Source organism: Crotalus tigris, unplaced genomic scaffold (assembly GCF_016545835.1).
Source record: "Crotalus tigris isolate CLP2741 ecotype Arizona unplaced genomic scaffold, ASM1654583v1 scf7180000017729.2337069, whole genome shotgun sequence".
NCBI classification, from domain to species: domain Eukaryota; kingdom Metazoa; phylum Chordata; class Lepidosauria; order Squamata; family Viperidae; genus Crotalus; species Crotalus tigris.
The window spans coordinates 113,846-133,809 of NW_024096596.1; the positions used below are offsets into that span (position 1 = coordinate 113,846).

The 19,964-nt window shown below is 36.6% G+C and overlaps 1 long non-coding RNA gene across 7 annotated transcripts in view; it reads right to left on the reverse strand.

The window, feature by feature from the left end:
- Positions 1 to 15,060, reverse strand: part of LOC120306232 — a 53,081-nt gene extending 38,021 nt beyond the window's left edge. For all 7 annotated transcript variants that reach the window (XR_005556201.1, XR_005556202.1, XR_005556200.1 and 4 more), the window contains exon 1: positions 14,091 to 15,060. This is a non-coding gene — a long non-coding RNA (uncharacterized LOC120306232). The remainder of the gene's footprint in view (positions 1 to 14,090) is intronic.
- Positions 15,061 to 19,964: the final 4,904 nt, after the last annotated feature.

A 19,964-nucleotide genomic window follows, 5' to 3' on the forward strand; every position in this document is an offset into this window, starting at 1 on the left:
GAAGACAACTTTAGAAATGGACCCTACACTACACAGCCGATGCTAATGAGTGGACCAATGACACAATCCAGGGTCAAAGTGCAGAAGCAGCCAGCCACATAAAAACGGACTCCCAAATCCAGCATTTTATACCCTAACAATGTCGGTAGTGTGGCCGACGAAAGCTTGGTTTTGTAGATTAAACATTAGTGTTTATGATTTTATCCTGGTGATCACCTTATTTTATTTCACATTATGTGTATACCCAGGATTCATGTTTTTAATACTATTAAGGATAGATAGATAGATAGATAGATAGATAGATAGATAGATAGATAGATAGATAGATAGATATAGATGATAGATAGATAGTTATAGTTATACAGATATACAGTGCTTTTTTTGTAAAAAAAAAAAGGGGGGGGGAACTCACACAAATCATACAACCCACCTTGCCTACCCTACAAGGTTCCATCCAAAAAAGTTGCCAGAACTCCGTTCTGGGCATTCTATGACAAAACAAAAGCCCTGCAGATATATAGATAAAATGGATGTATAGATATAGATGATATAAATGGTATAGTTATAAAGGCAAAGGCATAGGCGTATATATAAATAATAAAATTCCTAATGATACTTTGAAAATCTGGTAAGTTAAAAGATCCTTCTTCAAAAAATGATGTGAGTTTAGCCATACTTGATGACAAGTCTTCCCACATAAATGTTTTTGATAATATGTTAATTCAAATAAAATAACAGCTCTATCCTACAGCCCAGACACTTTTCAATAATCTCTAAGTATTGCCCAGACTGCTGGATTTTAAAGACCAAATCTACCAAGTCCTGTCACCTGCTGAGAACATATTTAAGTACCTGATATAAATAAAATTAGTCCTCTGGAAAATGTCATTGATTAGATATATAAACTAATGAAAAGCTAGGACATTTTCTGTCGTCCAGGATTATTTGGACTAGAGGTTTCTTTGGGCATGCCTTCAAGTCTCTGAATAAGTCACGTGCCCTTTATTCACAAATGCTTTTGATTCTATTATCTTCAGCAATGAGCACTTGAAATGTAACTATGTTTTTTTATTAGACTGTAAAAATTAAGCTGGCCTGCATTTGTATAACTTTGGCTACTCCTAACACATTCTAGTATCTGATTTTTCTTTCTTTCCTCATCTTCAACCCCTAGTACAGTATTCTGAATTGGCTGGAGCAATGAGAAAGGAAAGGAGGCATTTGGATAAGGTGTGTTTCCAATTAGAATCCTTGAGAGCTACAGTATTCTTTCCATGTATTTATGTCCAATTATCTGGAACTTCACTACTGAATTACATTAAAAGGGCGCCCTCTACTGTCACATTATATTAAGGGAGTAAAGGGACAGTATGTGTTGCCTTAGACAGAGCCAGTGATTATAATACACCATTTTCTATGAGCTGTTCAGTTCCAGCAGGAGGAAGTGGTCCTGGGGCATATATTTAAAACATCATGTTCATTTACACCATTCCCTCTCCCACTCTTAAAAAAAATCTGCTGAAATTTATACACATACACACACACACACACACACACACACACACACACATATATATATATATATATATAACTCGCTAGATTTTTTTAAAAACACAAAGATTTTGAACACCCAGTTTAGCTAGACATGAAGGTTGCAGTTTAATTATTAGAACAAAGGCTGGTCTTCTCAGTGGAGCAAACTCAATCTTAAATGTAATGTGTTAAATTAATGCCTAAAGGACAGTATTGTCTGGACCTAGTAAATGATTTGGGAACAACAGACTTGCAATGATCATAAAGCTAAGGTGGAATATCTCTATCTATCTATCTATCTATCTATCTATCTATCTATCTGTCTGTCTGTCTGTCTGTCTGTCTGTCTGTCTGTCTGTCTTCTATCATCTATTTATCTATCAAATTTCTGAACTGCCCTTCTCCCTCAAAAACCTGTTGGAACTTTTTGTACATTGAAGAAGAAAACCATTGCTTGACTCCAGTTGACTTGTTTACTTTTCTAAACTCCCTGCAAAAATTACACTTCTTTTTTGGGCAAAAATGATCTGAAGTAAGCTGGTACTGAATTGCGTATGTAATTACTTATCATCATAAATCCAACTGAATAGTTAAAAAAAATGTGTTATGAATACTAGGGATACTGTCCTAGGAAAAGCAGATTTCTAGCATTAAAAATGAGCTACTTGTAAACATAAGAAAGGAGGGATACAAATAAACAAATAAAATATGTCTCTTATATATTGCTTCCTTAATTTTTCCCTAGTTGGCTTTTATCATGAACAGTGATCCATGGAACTTATGTTTGGAAACGATACACTGAGTCATTTGGAGCAGCGTACTGTAGAAATATTAGCAATAAATAAATACATCTGATTATTACTTGCCTAACTACACTAATTAGAGGGGTACAATGCCATAGATCTGTGTTGTACATACTTTAATGCAAATTTCTTTACCTAGAAGACAAAGCAGCGGAATTTGGTCTTTGTTCTTTTGACAGAATTCCCTTCTGTTTTTGTTTTTTTTTTTTTTCAGTCAATTACAGGGCCTGAAAATAACATTAGGATCTGGTTTAGATTACATATCTCAAATGACACCAAAATGACAAACTGTCCATTATTATGTCACCATGCAACTATATAAGGGGCGGAGATTCTTTGCAATGCACATTTTATCACAATGCGGAGTTTCTTTGCAATGCACATTTTATCACTTTGCCCCACTTGCAGATGCCTCTGATTTGCACCTTGCACTAAACCAACATGTTATTTGCATCTGTGCGGCCTAGTCATTATGTTTTGGGATTTAGCAAGTTATACAGTATAAACAAAATGACTTGTGGCTTGTTCCTAGAACTTTAAAATTGTGGAATTGAAGAGGCCATTTAGGCCCTCATGACCAGCCCTCTGCTTAGTACATTAAAGGGTTAAAGGCCACCAAGTCTCAACTCAAATACATCTAATAATTGGTAGCAGTTGTACTGTTCAAATCCTTTTATTGTTAGACACTTTTTTATAACGGTCAATAGGGACTCTGCTTTCTATAACTTAAAAATCCATTATTCTATGTCCTGTATTCTGAAACGAGAGAGAGTTGATCTTGATCTTCTTCCATAGGACATTCTTTCAGATGTTTGATTGTTTTTTTTTTCATCATCCTTCATTCCTGTCTGTTCTCAAGTTAAGCATATTCTGCTCATTCAGTAATTATTAATTGGGCTTAATTTTTAGACCATAGAGCATCTTTTTTGTTCTATTTTGAAGTTTTTTTCTGCATCAGTTTTAAAGTATTGGAAGCCAAAATGTAATATAGTGTTTGAGGGGATATCTGTCCAATGATGAACACAATGGAGTGACTTTATGTGATTTGGAAATCATTGCTGCCCAAAATTGCATGTTCCTTTTTTTAACAATATCATGTCATTGTGTACATTTAGTGTGTAATCAATTACTATTACAAGCTCTCCTTGCTCAGGAAGAGTTACACCGAAGTGTAGATGAGACAGCACAAACATTTGTACATGTGTACCAGCAAAACTTCATAAAGTGAAACAGTCCAGAAGTGGGAGTTGCCTTACTGATTTATAATCTGGTGGGTTTGAATTATGTGGGGTTAATTGTGAGCAACAATGGTGCTTAGTGGTTGGAGTAATCTGCCAGCATGTTCTGAAGCATTTGTTATGTCTGCAAGTGTTATAAAAGTCATCATTTCATCATGTTTTATTTCTGTGTCTGAGCTATCCTTTGGTTCTGTGTTGCTTCCCAATGCATTTTTAATGACGTGGAACAGGAGAAGGTATTGATTCTTCTTGTATATGCTATGGAAATATTTGAATTTAGCTTTTCCGAGAGTTAGTGAGTTGCAGTGGGTTTTTAGCTACCTAAAACGCCTAATCCACAGAGCAAGAACACACTTCCTGCTATGGAAGTGAAGGATTTGATCAGTATGGGTGAGTTTTCTCTAAACTTGGAACTGCAAGCTATTATCCCTCAGTATGGTGATGAAGATGTCCAGGAATGTGAGTTTATCATTTGTCTCTGTTCCTATAGTGAATTTGATTCCTGGGCATGTATAATTCAGGGTCTAAAGTTGTTAATAATTTGGCTTTTCTTCAAGATGCCAAAAGTGGTCTCGACATAATTAATTGATACTTCTAGGTGATGCATAATAGCTTCTGCTATCTATCCTGATAATCCAATTCTTGAAAAGATCTGATTCACAAAACAATGGATTTGATTTTTCGTTTCTCAAATGAGAAACTTCTGCAAACTATTAAGATTTGCTTTGATTTTTTTTTTCTGCCTTCTGAGGTATTGGCTATCCCCATCAACTTTTCATTACCTGCAAATTTGATAACCATTCCTCCAACCTCTTCATCCAAATCATTAATAAAAAATATTTAAGAATTGGGACTAAGGGCTGGAATATGCAGCACCTCGCTTTATACGTCTCTCCAATCTGATGCAGAAGATTGGTGAATATGCTAAGTATGATTGTTGAACCCTGCAGCACAGACTTTTCTGCAAGCCATTGTTAAGCAAACATAGTTTAGCGTGATGCGTCAACCAGGTCTCTCTGATTCTTCTGTCTGTTCCTTTTTTAGCAGCATCCTTTCAGAGCTGGATCAGATGGAGAAAACCACAGAGAAGGAGTTGTGTGAATTGGCTGCAGTTATTATCCTGTGCAGGATTAATTTCTCCCTGAGTATAAGCAGGTCCAAAATGTTCTTGTGGGACCAACCATTTTTAAAACCACTATATCAAATGGGCAAGTCTCAGCTGCAAAAACAATGCTCCTGAGACCCCTTTTTCAACCTCTTGGCTTTCGTATATTTTTTCCGTTACACTGCAAAAAAGAGCAGGGCGTGATTTGTTCATCTGCAATAGCCAAAATATACATCCCTTCAGCTAATTCAGTTAATAATACATGGACTTTGGGTCCCCTTCAGCAGCCCTTCCCCTCCCTTTTGTATGAATTAAGCAGAAGGCAGCCCAATATTTTTCACTCTGCAAGATCTTGTGTGTGTGTGTGTGTGTGTGTGTGTGTGTGTATGCGCACGCGCAGCTAGAGAGTTATTTTTAAAAGTACACTTTAAGTAGCAAAGTTGAGTAGAATGGAACGAAAGATAAGGAAGATTTGTGTGCATCCATTTATTTCTTTTTTTAAAACAAAATTTTATTAAGTTTATATAGATAAGGAAAAATAGGAACAATACAGGTATGGTAAAGGGAGGGGTGGAAGGAAAGGGGAAGGGAAATCCATTTATTTCTTTTAAAAGTCTGTCCACGTGCACACTTTTGGTATAGCTTTACATTCCCTTTTGGAATCAGTTTGCCTTTTCCATTTTGTTGCTCCATTATCCCTGATTATCTCTGAATATATGTCTCTGCTTTTGCTGACGAAGCTGTGATTCTAATACATTTGTTTAGAGTTATTTTCGCATGTTTTGATAGGACATCTCTACCATAATACCACCTTTGAAAGTATGCTAACATGGTTCACCTCTAGGTGGCGCACTAATTGTGCCTTCCTGCTTCCAGCCTGAATAACTACTCAAAGCATGCCTTTGATTATCCTGCATGCTAAACTCCAGAAATATTTAACTGTTTCTCTTAGCTTCCACTATTGATTTTTGTTGTTCCTGTTGTTTAAAGATATAGATACCTCCCAGTCCTTGGGGCCTGGGGCTTTCTCTTGATGAAGAAGAATGTTTTCCCTTCAAAACACATTTATTCGTAAAGTGGAGAGAGACTCTGACTGCTAAAAGCAACATTAATATGCAAGCTAGCTTGCTTTTACAAAACCATTCACTATCCCAGACAGATTTCCTGCTTAGACCTAGAAAGGGGGAAATTGAGGAGAGATCAGAGGTTGCCCAAAATCAGATCAACAAGAACGTCTGCATCAGAAATCATTTTATATCAAACAGTAAAGAAAAATAATTAATCATGCTCAGTGATGTGTAAATGTCCCAGGCTGTATATATTTCCCTGGGTGGCTGTATTTCTGACGTGGCAATATAGGATGTTGACCATGAATCTGTCACAGTTTGTAATGCCTTCACCAAAACCCATTTAGGATTACACTGTTTACCAGTACACCTCCAGAGGTGGTCTAATTTTCACTATGGCTAGCTACATTTCATTTTTGCTACCTCTATGTTTTAATTGTTGAATTCTGCAAATACATTAGCTAGGGATTTACTATTCTTAGTATTTCATAAACTATATGCAGATATGTCTTATTCTCAGCAAAATCAGGAAAATTCATGACATTCTCAGCAAAGTTTTGGAAAAGTGAAACTTTTGTAGTAGTAATCAGACATAGCTGATAATCTGTAAATCAAGTACTGTAATTCGGTGTGAACCTGTGAATCATAGAAAAAGCCCTTCTTTGAGGTAGATGGTTAGTCAAATATGAAAAGGGAGGGAGGGAGGGAGGGAGGGAGGGAAAGAAAGAAAGAAAGAAAGAAAGAAAGAAAGAAAGAAAGAAAGAAAGAAAGAAAGAAAGAAAGAAAGAAAGATGAGGAATTTAGTTCTGAAAATGTAGTAGACGCTTCCCTGCACAAGCTGGAAATCAAATTGCTTTTCCTATTTTAAACTATGGGTGTACAGCTATATATGTTCTGGGTATTTCTCTGGGCCCAGAAGATGACATTTACCTCCAAATTAATTATATAATCCCATCTAATAATGTAGATATTTTTAAATAATAGCAAGTATATTAACAATACATATGTATAGCAAATACGTTAAATCAATCAACATGATTTATAAGTTACAAATTGGAATTAAAATTTATTTTTGTACACTATAGTAACAGCTTTAAATTGCCGCTGATTTTTTTCCCTCAGTGATGTTCTTTAAAAATTAAAAATGTCAATATCAATTTACCTTCTCCATGTAATATTAATTTTATAAAGCAGGATTTAACACTCTTTCACACTTTCTGAAACTGTGATTTTAATATATATATGTGTGTGTGTATGTGTGTGTGATTTGTTAACTTGAAAATATTTTTGATATAATCATATGTAGTAATAAACTGAGGTTGAAAACACATATTCAGTATTTAATGGGAATAATTTAATAATCTTCTCTCCTATGAATTAAGGGAATAGCTAACAATTATTTTTCACTAGTTTCTTTAAGCTAGTTGATGGCGTATTAATTATTTTGATTTAATAATGTTAATTGATTGTGGATTCTGGTCTTGATATTTATTTTAACCTGTCTTTTAAACAAAATATTTTTTTAACAAATCAATGAATAAAGATTGAATTTATTTCAGACCACTTATGTTTGCTTTCTTACAGCATATTTGCACTGATCTAACTATACTAACTGCACTTTCTGTTCTGTATTTTATTTAAAATAAGAGAGAAAGCATTATATAAAGACAAAAAATATGGTCTGAACATTAATGTCCAAAATTTGTAAAATTGTCATATAGACATCAAATCAACTTACGTCTCTGTGTAGTTTGGTTCTAGACATCAGAAACCCTGAAGAATGTAGCTTAAACAAATAACCGAATATATTTTGAGACTCTACAATGATCTTTTAACAGTATAAAAGATATTGAAAGTTGTGATAGATACACACACATGCACATGTTCCATACCCAGAGTAATATATGCTGTGATACATATAAATTCACAGTAATAAGTAAATACAAATATCCTGTGCTATTTAAGTATATGCCAATTTTTATAGATAGCTTAATTATCAGGAAATAACTCAGCTTCAATAGAAAAACATATAAGAAATTCAATTGGCTAAAATCCATAGGCTAATTAGGATTAAATTGTTGGGGGCAACATGCCGACTCTGTAAACCTCATAGAAAGGGCTGCAAAGCACTATGAAGCAGTATATAAGTCTAAGTGCTATTGCGATTGCTATTAATTGTGGGTAGTTTTATTTTTATTTTTTAGCCATCAAGAACTTACAAAGTTATAGGAGCCAAAGAATCTTCCTATATTTTGAAACAAAGGAAGCATGAATTAGCCCTGAGAGCTTTAAGATAGATTATTTTTTTACAAAAATGAATTTTCACAATACTTTAACAAACAATGTTATTGTAAAAAAAAGAGTCATGATTAAAAGTTGCACGTGGAATTATATGAAAATTTGTTTCAGGAGCATGCTTTATTTTTTGTTCAAAATAGGCATTTTAAGTTTAAGGAATGGTGGTGGGGATTTTTTTTAAGTGAACCAAAGTTAGCCCTAGAAACAGTAAAAAAAAACATAGTCCAGCATATATGTTTATTGTATATATAAATTTGCATCTCATATACCACAAAAACATGTAAAAGATCAATTGAAGTTATAAAATGGAATGAATCATTAAAATATATATGTAGTTTGCACTAATTATTTAGAAGAAATTGGAACAAACCTACAGTTCTTTGCAATATAAATAAGAAAGTAAAATTGGGACCGAAAGTTATATCTACCCAAGTGAGTGTACCTTATGTACAGATATGCTTGCAAGAGACCAATTGCAGTGCGAAAGAGAAAAATACCTATTTATATGAGAAAGAAATTAAAAGATCTTTACATTTTAGATTTGGGGGAATTTGTGTTACTTTGAAACTGCACTATTGTGCCTGTTTATTTAGAAATGAATCCTATTTCATCTAGTGAGGCCATTCAGATTTGCCATCTAAAAATAGTTTTCAAACCACTATTACATAAAATGGTTAATTTCAGTCAAGGGAACAACAGATAGGATTCAATCCTGGATTAATATGAATATAGATATAGTTTACTTGTTCCTTTTACCTCGGTATCTGTTTGTTGTTGTTTTTTTAAAAAAATCTATCCAGACATTTTTAATTGCATCTGGAATCTTGACTTGTACACTGAATTTGGCAAGAATAACTGAAGTCAGCAAAGAGACTGAAATTAAATTTTGCATATGTTCTACCTTTAGGCTTCATTACAATACTCAATGCAAAGGTAATGTGGAAAAATCAGCTGGAGCTTCCTGGCTGTCTGTAAGTTAGAGCAGGGTTCTTTTCTTCTGTTTTTTGAAAATGATTTCCATCTGCTTTGGACCCTCTGACTCTTATGATAGTTTGTAAAAGCGGAATTATTTTTGTAGGCCCAGATTTTCAGCTTATGTATTGCTCAAGGAAGACTTCTGACTTGATGCCACACTTTTGTCATGTCATGACTTCTGACATGATTCCAAAATGGTCCTTAAAGTAAAAATAAAATCTTTGGTTGATTGGCTTGAACCTCCATAAATACATGTCATATATATATTGGGGGCTTAACTTCAGAGCCAAATAGAAAGTGGAGATAGCTTGCTTCAAATCCTGCCATATGAAAACTCCCTGGTTGATATTAACACATCATTCTGTCATTCATAGTCCTCTGAGTAGCATTATATTGATGTAACTGATATTTGCCATTCAGACACCAATGTCTATGATATTTGCCATTCTATCTATATCCATGTATCTTTACATTGCACTTAAGACCCCTCTATGTCTCTAAATGAGACATTCAGTAGGGCAGGCATGTCAAACTCGCGACGTCACGTGACGTCGCGCAACGTATTGAGCCTGTTTTGCCATTGCCAGCAATGGGGTGGGCGTGGCTTCCACATGATGTGTCCAGCCCACAGGCTGGCTGTTTGACACCCCTGCAGTAGGGAATAAGAAACTATATTTCAAAGCCATTTTCTTTCCAGTAATAGAATTAATAGACTTGAGACTTTCTAGCTTTTGAAACAAAGGGAAAGTAAATTGGCCTTGAGAACTTTAAGATAGATTACTTTGTACAAAGATGAGTAAGAACTACAAGAGATAATGACAATATACGAACTTGGGAACCATTACATTGGAGGTAGAGATGGAATTGTGAACCAAAGAGTGGGTGCTTACTTATACAAATGCCCACCTAGAAATTTTTAAGAAGACTAAAGGCAGTCATAGCTGACTTGGATCAACTTACTGTAACTTCCTTCCATTCTGTTCACAAACCTGGTTTGAAGCAGCCAATAAATACATGCCTTATAACTGTTAAAGTCAACTCATGTGTAATCTGAAGCCAGATTTTTTTATTATTATTATTGAACCTCCAAAGCCACTAGGAACATACTATTGATGCAGCCACATCCCTGGGTTGGGCAAGACTACAATTTTTGATGGATTGCAGGGGGTGGGGGTGGGAATCTCATGAATTTGCACAAAGTAGATGCTTTGAGGGTGACATTAGGCGAACTTTTCTGTCTCCATCTCAGGAAAATGGTCATGGCGAACCATTCCTGAAAATTGTATCAAGAAAATTGCACAAACTTATCTGCCAACCACCACAAGACTAGACAAAGGCACTATCTAATATAGAGAAGATCCTAGTTGCCTGTTACACAGATTTTTTTTTCCTACGCATGTCATATCATCTTCAACATTTTGAGATTTATCAATCAGTCTTGTAAACTTCTGATTTACCGGTATTCCATTGGAACTTATTTAGGACAAGATTCCAGTCAAGTGCAATCTTCATATATGACTGAAACTGATCATGGATCAGTTTGATCCATGTAGTTTATCACAATAATACTCTCTCTCTGGTTTTTGGAAATGAAAAAAAAATCTGGTAACATATCCATCACTCATCAAAGTGACTTCTTGCTGAAAATAATGGGTATGTTATCAACTGTTCCCAATCTTGTTCTCAAAAATGAGAGTCAAAAAATGGCAGGTAGACCTTTTACAAATAGCAATTATTTTTTAATATTAGCAGATTTCAAAACTTCTTAAAAACAAATGTATATCACTAAAGTGCAAGTAGAAAGCAGTTAAATTAAATGCATACCTGCTTCTACTTAATGCAGAACAGCAGTTGTTACCTGCAAATAGCACATGTGGATCACTCATTGACCTTAAGGACTAGCATAACACTTAAATATAACATAGCGCAAAATATACATGTACAGAGATAATATCCTCAGGACTGTTTTCTGAAAATCGTCAGATGCTCATATACTTTCCAGGACTATAAAGAAAATGCATAATATGATATAGAGCAGTGTTTCTTGATCTCAGCCCCTCTAAGATTTATCACTAAGAAATTCTGGGAGTTGAAGTCCACACAAATTAACATTGCTAACTTGAGAATCACTGATACAGAAGACAGAATTTTAAAACTATGTGGTGGCTTAGGGTTATTACTAGTATCCTCTCTCAGATTAGAGGTCCTATGTATGTTACTCAAACTCTACTGAACTAGTGAATTAAGTTTTGGCTTACTCCTACAAAAATATACGTATACATAAGATTACAGCTATATTACACAACAAATAACCATTCAAATACCCTTTGGAGGTTCTCATCAGAAGGATATTTGGATGGTTATTTATTTTGTATTGTAGCTGCAATCTTTTGTGTGTGTGTGTGTATGTGCATGCGTCCGCATGCCCACCCTTCCAGCCAGGTTCAGTAATGAGAAAAGAACATCTTTGACATTGGCCAGGATACCAGTTTCAGGAATGGAGGAAATGTCTATATTGGCTTTGAGCCTCCCATCTCAAATTATCCTCTTGGTGGGGATATTTTGCAGTGAAATTCTAATTGCATTTGGCTGTGCATGATTTAGCTGCTTTGTGCTATCACAAACCCTGCCTTGCCAATCATTCATACAATGATAACAGCATTTTTTTTAAAAAAAAGACCTTTCCTATCAGGAGAGGGACTGTGAAGTAGTAGTCATAATAATAGTTTTATTTCATATGTGCTAAATCTAAGGCATTAATTTACAATAGAGTAAAAAGAACATAAAGTATAACAAGATGGGACACTATTCTGAAGTGGAAAAGGTAGAATATATTCCTATCCCTCTATTGCACATTTAGGGTATATCAGTGCTTAAAGAGGTGTCTGTTTATCTGTATCTCAACCTTGCATCCAAGAAGGTAGGAAAGATTACACAGAGTTATTCAATTTGATCCTTGCTCTGAGCTAGGCTGGATAAAGAGGTAGTGATGTGGCCAAGGTCATCTAAGGTGCTATTGTGACTAAAATGTAATTTAAACTTTGCTTTCACTGGTCTAGGTTCAGTGCTAATCAACTCTCCTGACCAGGTGTTCATGGGGACATAATATATTGAATAACACTGTGGTGGGAATAGGAGACTTTCTCTGAACAATATCAGCATTGGGTCTTCTCAGTGCTCCTTGTACCACAATCTCTCCTCCTCCTCCCCCTCCTCCTCCTGCTCCTCTCTCTAGAGCTAGTTTTAATACTTAGTGATGGGCTGGGCCAGTCCCTGCAGTTTTCTTAGCAAGTGGTTTGCCATTGCTTCCGTCCTAGGGCTGAGAGAGAGTGATTGGTGCAAGGTCTCTCAACTAGCCTTGTATTTAAGATGGGACCAGAACTCACAGTCTTCCAACAGTCTCTCACTTGATGCCTTATCCACTATACCAGACTTGCTCTGCTCTTACCTCTACTTCAAACCAGAAATGTCATCAAACCGTATTACAGGGTTTTTTTAATTAATTAATCACTTGGCTAGTTCTTCAGGGTCAATATCAATTCTTTCTGGACAAGCAATTTTCCAAACACAGAGTTCAAAGCACCCTGTCCATTTTTTTTTACAAGCCCATTTTAATGTTTTGCTCCTGTCTGCTAGGTTGAGCCATTATAATTGATATACATAACAGCGAACCTAAGATTCAGATATTTCAGAGTGCAAAATTGTAATGTTATTAATGGAAATGGGAAATGGCTTCCTGATAAGGATGCATAGTTTCAGTTTAATTAAATAATGCATTAAACAATATCTCAACAAACTACAGAGTATCATTTAAACAACAGAATGTGCTATAGTAACATGGCAATAAAAATAAATGCATAATCTCAAATTGAAACACATCAGGCTAGTTTACAGTTATAACAGTTGATCTGTGAATGAGATGGGTGGTTTCTAAATTTAATATATAAATAAGTAAAATATGGAGACAGAAACTAAAAACAGGTCAGATAAAAGAGTCAAAACTCAGATGCATATGTTGAGATATTTTAAATGCTTAGAGAATCAGGAGAGTAGTAGCCTGATAAACACTGTACATTCTGATGAACTAGGGAGCCACCACTAAAGAAGGCCATTTCTTTTATCATGGGGGGGGGAATGTCACAGAATGAGAGAATCATGGAAACCAGGCATATGTTTGAAACTATAGTGGAAGCCATTTCAAATCCACATTTTACTTTTAATCCAGAGAAAGTATGTTAAACTCAGCACTGATCATCTTTAAAATGCCTATCTGTTGTTGATATAGGACAGTTTGTTGGTGCACTGGACAATTGTGAGTGCAAGTTTTCATTCAACTGAACCCCAACTGTGTAAAACCTTGGATGATCTTGAAAAAGTTAAGCTGGGTTATCCAATTCTTCCTTGGATGGGAGACTACAGTACTGGGAAACCTTTGAGATATAGACCCAACAGCACATACACCAGAAGAAGGTAATGGGAAACAAATATTCCCCATTGTTTCCAAGAAAAGAATCTAAACGTGCCCATGTAATCCCTAGAAGTGGTGCCCGATTTGAAGGCTGCTCTGCTTTCACCCACAGCCATTCCCAGGAGCAAGTCATTCCCTTTCACGTGTTTTCTTTGACTGAATTCAACCAATGCTTGGAAATACTTAATTTGAACAAGGTGGAACACATTTCCCAGCAAGGACGGCGATAATGCCTGGAAAATATTCTGAACCCATCTATGGAGACCTCATACAGCCGGGGGGGGGGGGTGTTCTACCAGGAAAAAGGAAAACGCGAGTGTTCTTTGCCTCGTCCCGGGACTGTTTTTCTCTCGGCGCCCGTTTCGTGGAAACAACCCCCCCCCTGCCGCCGCCGGGTCTCCTGAGTCTCCTCTCCACTTACACGCGTCCGTGGCCCCTGCAATTCTCCCATCCCTGTGCCTTTAGATCCTAGTCCAGCCGCAGCTATTGGGGTCGTGGGGAAAAACAATCCCGGGGAAAGTCTAACGTTCTCACTTTCTTGGGCAGAAGTGGAAGTTCATCTGCCCGGGACTCCCCACGCCAGCCCTCCGCTGCTGGGCTTACCTTTCCCCCAACCCGGCTCGGTCCGCAGCCGACCAGCCTTCCTCTCCGCTCCCCCGCCTGCGTGTGCGTGTGTATGTGCGAGATGAGTGGCGCCGGAGGGGTGCAATTACCCGGATTCTGACACGAGCGGCGTCCGCGTCAGTTTCAGCCTCCTACCTACGTGCCCGATTCTGTTGTCTGGAGCCCGTCTCCCCTCTCGGCCCCACCGCGCACCCCCGTTTCAGTCTGCGCTCCAAAGCGCTTTCCCACTGTAAGGACCAGCGCTCTTCTCTTGGATGGGAAGCTGCGTGGGATTTGCCTAATTTGCCCGGGAGGAATAATAATAATAATAACAGGGTTAGGAAGGAGGTGCAGCTTTGCCCCCACCACCGCCGTCTCCAGCGACTTAGAGCTTCAGCTTTGGGGAAGTGATTCGCGGGACGCCGCTCAGGATCGCTGCGTAAAATTTGGGAGATCTTTATCCATCTTTGTTGGCTGGATTCTCCTCCGCGTTGCCACGTCCATCGTTCAGAGGAATATTTAAAAAAAAAAAAAAAAAAAAAACCACTCCGCACACTCAAGCTCTGCCACACACGCGTGCGCGTGCACGCACACAGACACACACGCTGGACTGCGGCAAAAGGGGAGAGAGAGAGAGAAAGAAAAAAAAAACCCAACAACGCACCACTCAGCCGCCTCGCTACACATTACAGTTGTGCCGCAACCGGAGCGGCTGAAGTAGCCTCGGCGTGGATTGTTTTGTTTTCCCCTGCCTTCTTTTGGCTTCTTTCTGCCCGCCGCAGAACAAGCGCTGGAGATCGGCGAGGATTTGGTTCTGTACCCGAAGCTGCGTTTCTGTGTCTTGGCAATTGGTGTCCGTCCGTGTCTTGTCTTGTGTGGCTTCTTGACTTTCCATCCGTGTCGTGTGTTGTTCCCCTCTGCATCGCTGTCCCTTAAAAAAAAAAGGGGGGGGGAGATTGAGAAGGCAAAATGGCCCATATTGTGTCCCTATTAGCAAATGCTTGTTGTCTGCGGGAGGGGTGAAAGGAAACTGTGTTGGGGGGGCATACTTTGGGGAAATAAATGTGGCTTGGAGGAGATATTTAGGAGCAGGAGGAAAGATGAAATATTTTTCACGCCCATACCAGTTGGAAGGAGACGCCCTTTGGGGTGCTTTCTTATTCTTGTTTTGGCTACTATTGTTAGCATTATTACTATTTGTTGGGAGTGGCTAGTGATCGATTAAAACTGTCACGGTTGCAATGGGAGGGTCTGAGTCATAAATTTTATCACCACCACCACCACTACCACCACCACCACCACAAAATCACTGTGACCTCTGTGCGACCCCCACCCAGTCCAAGTCACGTATCGCCATTGGGGCTGAACCTGGAGAAGGGCAAGGATGGCTGATACAGCTGAGCCCACCAGCTTCTCTCCTACCTCTCGGGTTTAAAAGAGAGGCCACTTTTACCAGGATGCTGAAAAAAGGGAATCAAATGATCATTTTCGTAACTGTAGCAATTGCTTCCAGAGGCCCCCCCCCCCTTGCAGGAAAGATGTCAAAAAAATATCACCATCCCTTTTCTTTAAGAATAATTATATTTATTTTATTCATCATTATTTCATATTGATTTACCACCTGTCTCTCCCGGACAGTTATAGGTAGAATGAGATGTGTATTGGGGAAGGAAGTGATGGTTTAAAATACTCTCCATTACAAAAGAGAAAGGGAAAAATCTCTGATAAAGCCTATAGGTTGCAGAAAGGCACAGTCTAATGTGTGGTGGCAGGAATTGGCAAAGTATTGTTCTACTTTTCTGTCAATTTCCGATGCATCCTCCAGGGAAGGACCAACTACACGTTCCCCTGCACTTACAGGTTAGAAAAGTTGTAGACTTACTGTAGAGTTACCTCCCAAATCTAAATGATTTGTAAGTAATGGGGGCAAAAAGGGTATTCAAATGACATTCCCTTCCACACCGACCCTGTACTCTGCAACAACTGGAAAATGAAAAGTTCATTGGTTGTTTGAATGCAGAATTTGTCCTTGAAGTAAAGTGCTGTGTGTGAGACTTGAAAAATGGCTTTTCAAGGTTCATTAAAAATAGAAAGAAAGAGTCAGTCAAAGCCAAAAGAGGTATTTTGTTTTTAAACTGCTTGGTTATTTAAAGTACTAGTTAGGACAAAGCACTTTTGGGGTATAAGCCAATGTCAGTCTGCCAAATACAGTTAATATGCACAGAGTTAATTTGTGATTATTTAATTATCTATCTAGCCCAGTCCTAAACCAGCTGCATCAGCAGTTAAACACTTAAAATGGGATGAAATAATAGCAGAATGACAGTGTGGGCTTCTGCCAGTGATTTACAGATGCAGCATAGTTAAAAATTGGGGTGTTTGGGGAATTTGCTCTTTTTAAAAATTAAGTAAGTTGAAGCCTTCAATTTGAACAGGGAGATTTGCTTTAGCTAAAAAAATATTTACCGGTATTAAATATTCTAACAAAAAAGATGTTTCATGCCAAACTTTATACTGTGGTTGTCAGTTTGACAACTACTTCCATTTGCAAAAGAGGGATAGTGGGATGGTAAACCCATTCCACGAGTAGCTGTTTTCCTTCTATTTTCCTTCCTTCATTTTTTCTATCCACAGTGAATATATATTAAGGAAAATGGGGTGAAAATATTTGCATAGTGTTTTTTGAACACCAAGATCTTTCTGTCTGGAAGTACTCAGCATGCAATTATGATATGCAACACAGTTGTTCTATTGTAGGCCAACCGGAGCAGCTATAACAATTGTTTAAAGACTGAAATTCAGAATAATGTTCAGCTTGAATTTAGGCCTGGTCCCTACCAAGTACATTCTGTGGAATTCTGTGAAGATGTCTATGGAGTGGATATACTCAGATATATAGGGTGATATTAAGAGTTCAGGAATTAACAGCTTGTACTGATTGACTTAAATAGATGTAAAGTCTACTGATATTGATAGGCTTTACTTCCGAATAACTCTTCTTGGGAACATAATCCAAAATATAATTTACTTGTAAATTACTTGTAAAGTTTCTTATTCACTTTTCTATAGAACTTTGTAATATTTTGTAAAATACGAATAAATACTGTGTTTAAAATAAATAATATAAATTCAGAACAAAATAAGTCAAACAATTAATACTACCTGTGGGAAAGTTGTAAAGGCTCTAACTAGACATATTTCTAGGCAAGTATGGAGTTAAAACATTAAAAATATTTTAAATATTTACAATTCTTTTGACACTGTTAGTTTAAAGTTTAAAACTTTTCCAGTTTTACAGTCCCCATTATCTGAAAAAAGTTTTTTTCCTCTTTTCCATGTGTTAAAATCTCTAATGTATATGGATTATTTATAAAGTCTAGTGTAGGAATCTGTGTTCCAACAATAAAAAATATGAACCCAAAGCTAAATCTTTGGTATTTTGTACATAAATCCATATTTTAGATAGTATATTGCTGTTACTTACAAAGACCTCATTCAGCATTTAGTGTTGAAATTTATTTAGTGACAGGCATTAGATACATATGAAGCAGAAATAAAATGAGTTACCAGTTCCTTTAATCCTTTAATAAAGTCAACGGAAAGTGAAAAAGTTGGCCCATGCCATTAAGTTCATTGTTTTCTTTTGTTTTCTTTTCATTTATTTGTATTGAATTCAGTGTGGGTGAAAAAATGTATGGATGAAAAGTAATCACCCAGTGGGAAAAATATTCTTCGGACTTCATCATACTAACCTCAGACACATGGATGTCCCAGTGGAAAGGGCCTTGCTTCAAATAAATAAATAAATAAATAAATAAATAAATAAATAAATAGGTAAATAGGTAACTAAGTCTATAAGCCAGAGGTCCCCCATGCCTGTGCAAACAAGTGAAACTCAATTTGCAGGATGCAGGCAGCACACAAAACCACGCCCCCTACAGTCCACAAAAAAACTCTCTCCATGGAACTGGTCCCTGGTGCCCAAAAGTTTGGGGGGGGGGGCTGCTGCTATAAGCAACAGCTGCAGAAAACACGGTATTACTGCCTGGAAACATTTATAAAAGTGATGGAATACCTAGGTAATCATAGTTTCAAGAGACCCAAATTGCTGTTCATAATTGCTCTTACAGTTCAGATGATCTTGCTCGGTTCAGTTGATTAATCAGAAGCCATCTTTTATAAATCCTTTGTTTACTGAATTTTAATTTCAACAGAGTTGAGCAAGTGAACTCTCAAGTCTGGCTAATAATAATGATTTTATTAGGTTTAGTTGTCACTTGACTCCCATCAAATCTGGGTGGTTAACAAATTACTAAGAACATTCAAAACAAGAAAACGACACAAAACAAAAAGATGGTAAAAGTAACAAACCCAAATGGGGACAATGAAAAATAAATGACATGATAGTGAAACAACCACATCAGCCCTTCAATTAACTATTGAAATGCGGGGGGAGTAAGACATATTAATGCTCTATTGCAAATTTTGATAACTCTATTTTTTCTACATGCATATATTTTTATTGCTTGCTGCCTTGTTTATTCAGATTTATATGGACTACATGTTGGAATAGGTTTTATATTCTCCGACCTCCTATTTATAGTTTTTTCTATCAACTGGACTGCAATCTTTTCTGAAAGAAAGTGCAATTAAACTTAACAATACGGCTTATTTTTGAGCATAAATGAACAGGATTTTGTTCTTAAGAGTTATATGCTGTTTTTAATGGAATATTGGATAAACATAATATTTAACGTTGATACCACTACATTTAGATAGTTTTATCTTTAGTGTTATAATGTAGATAAATTCTATGTTTGTATTGCTGAAGCTGAGAGATTTATAACTATGCTATCAGCATTGATCTCCTTTTAAGAGGGACAGTCCTGATTAAATACCCCACAGTTTTAAGTGTGCAGTGAAAGGCTTCATTGATTATTTGTACCAATAATTGATAAATGTTCTTAGTATAAGCAATAATTAGCTTTTAGTGCTAATTATTTATAACTTGACACAATATAAAATTATTGATTTGGAAGGCAAGACCTATCGGTAGTACTAAAATATGAAGACCCAAATTTCTAAGTGCAGATGAATAATAAATAGTAAATTACCATTGGCCTAGTAGACAATCACTTGAGGGTGATTTCTAAAGTCAAGGATAGTGTTAGATGTTGAGCTGAATCAAGGGCATCAGTTATGCTCAGAATAGGCCCACTGAAATCTGTGAGATTTAATTTAGCAACAAAGCATTTATGTCTCCCTGGTTTTAATACATCTGCCTCCAAGCAAGCCTAAATCCAATCTATTTTTTTTTAAAAAAAAAATACTACTAAAGAAAGATCATTTATATATTATGCATTGATGGCAGAATTTGCTGGAGAGTGATTACATGTATATTACTGTTTTGTATCTTTAATTACATATACAGATTTCTTAGTTTCCTTTCTTTTGAAGCTAACAGCTAAGCCATAGCTGTCCAACCTTTTGGGTTGCCTGGGCCACATTGACTGAAGAGGAATTTCCTTGGACCACATGTAGAAGATATAATATAGTTATTGTATATATAGTGCATTGACAAAGTATTCAAATACTTTCAAATCTAAATGTCATTTCAAATCCAAAAGCTTTGGGGTCTGAAAAGATTAGATTCAATTAGTACCCTTGCTTAATTAGAAGCACTTTTACAGTAATAACAATCTGGGGAAAAAATTTCTGGATCAATTATTTGAAATTTAGTTCCACATTTCATTCTGAAAGAGAAGTGAGCCTTACTAAATTGCCTTCATATAGTTCTCTCAAATGTTATATACAGTAAATAAGAAACTTCCTTTTTTATATATAAATCTTGTGGGGCCACATCACCAGTGCCCA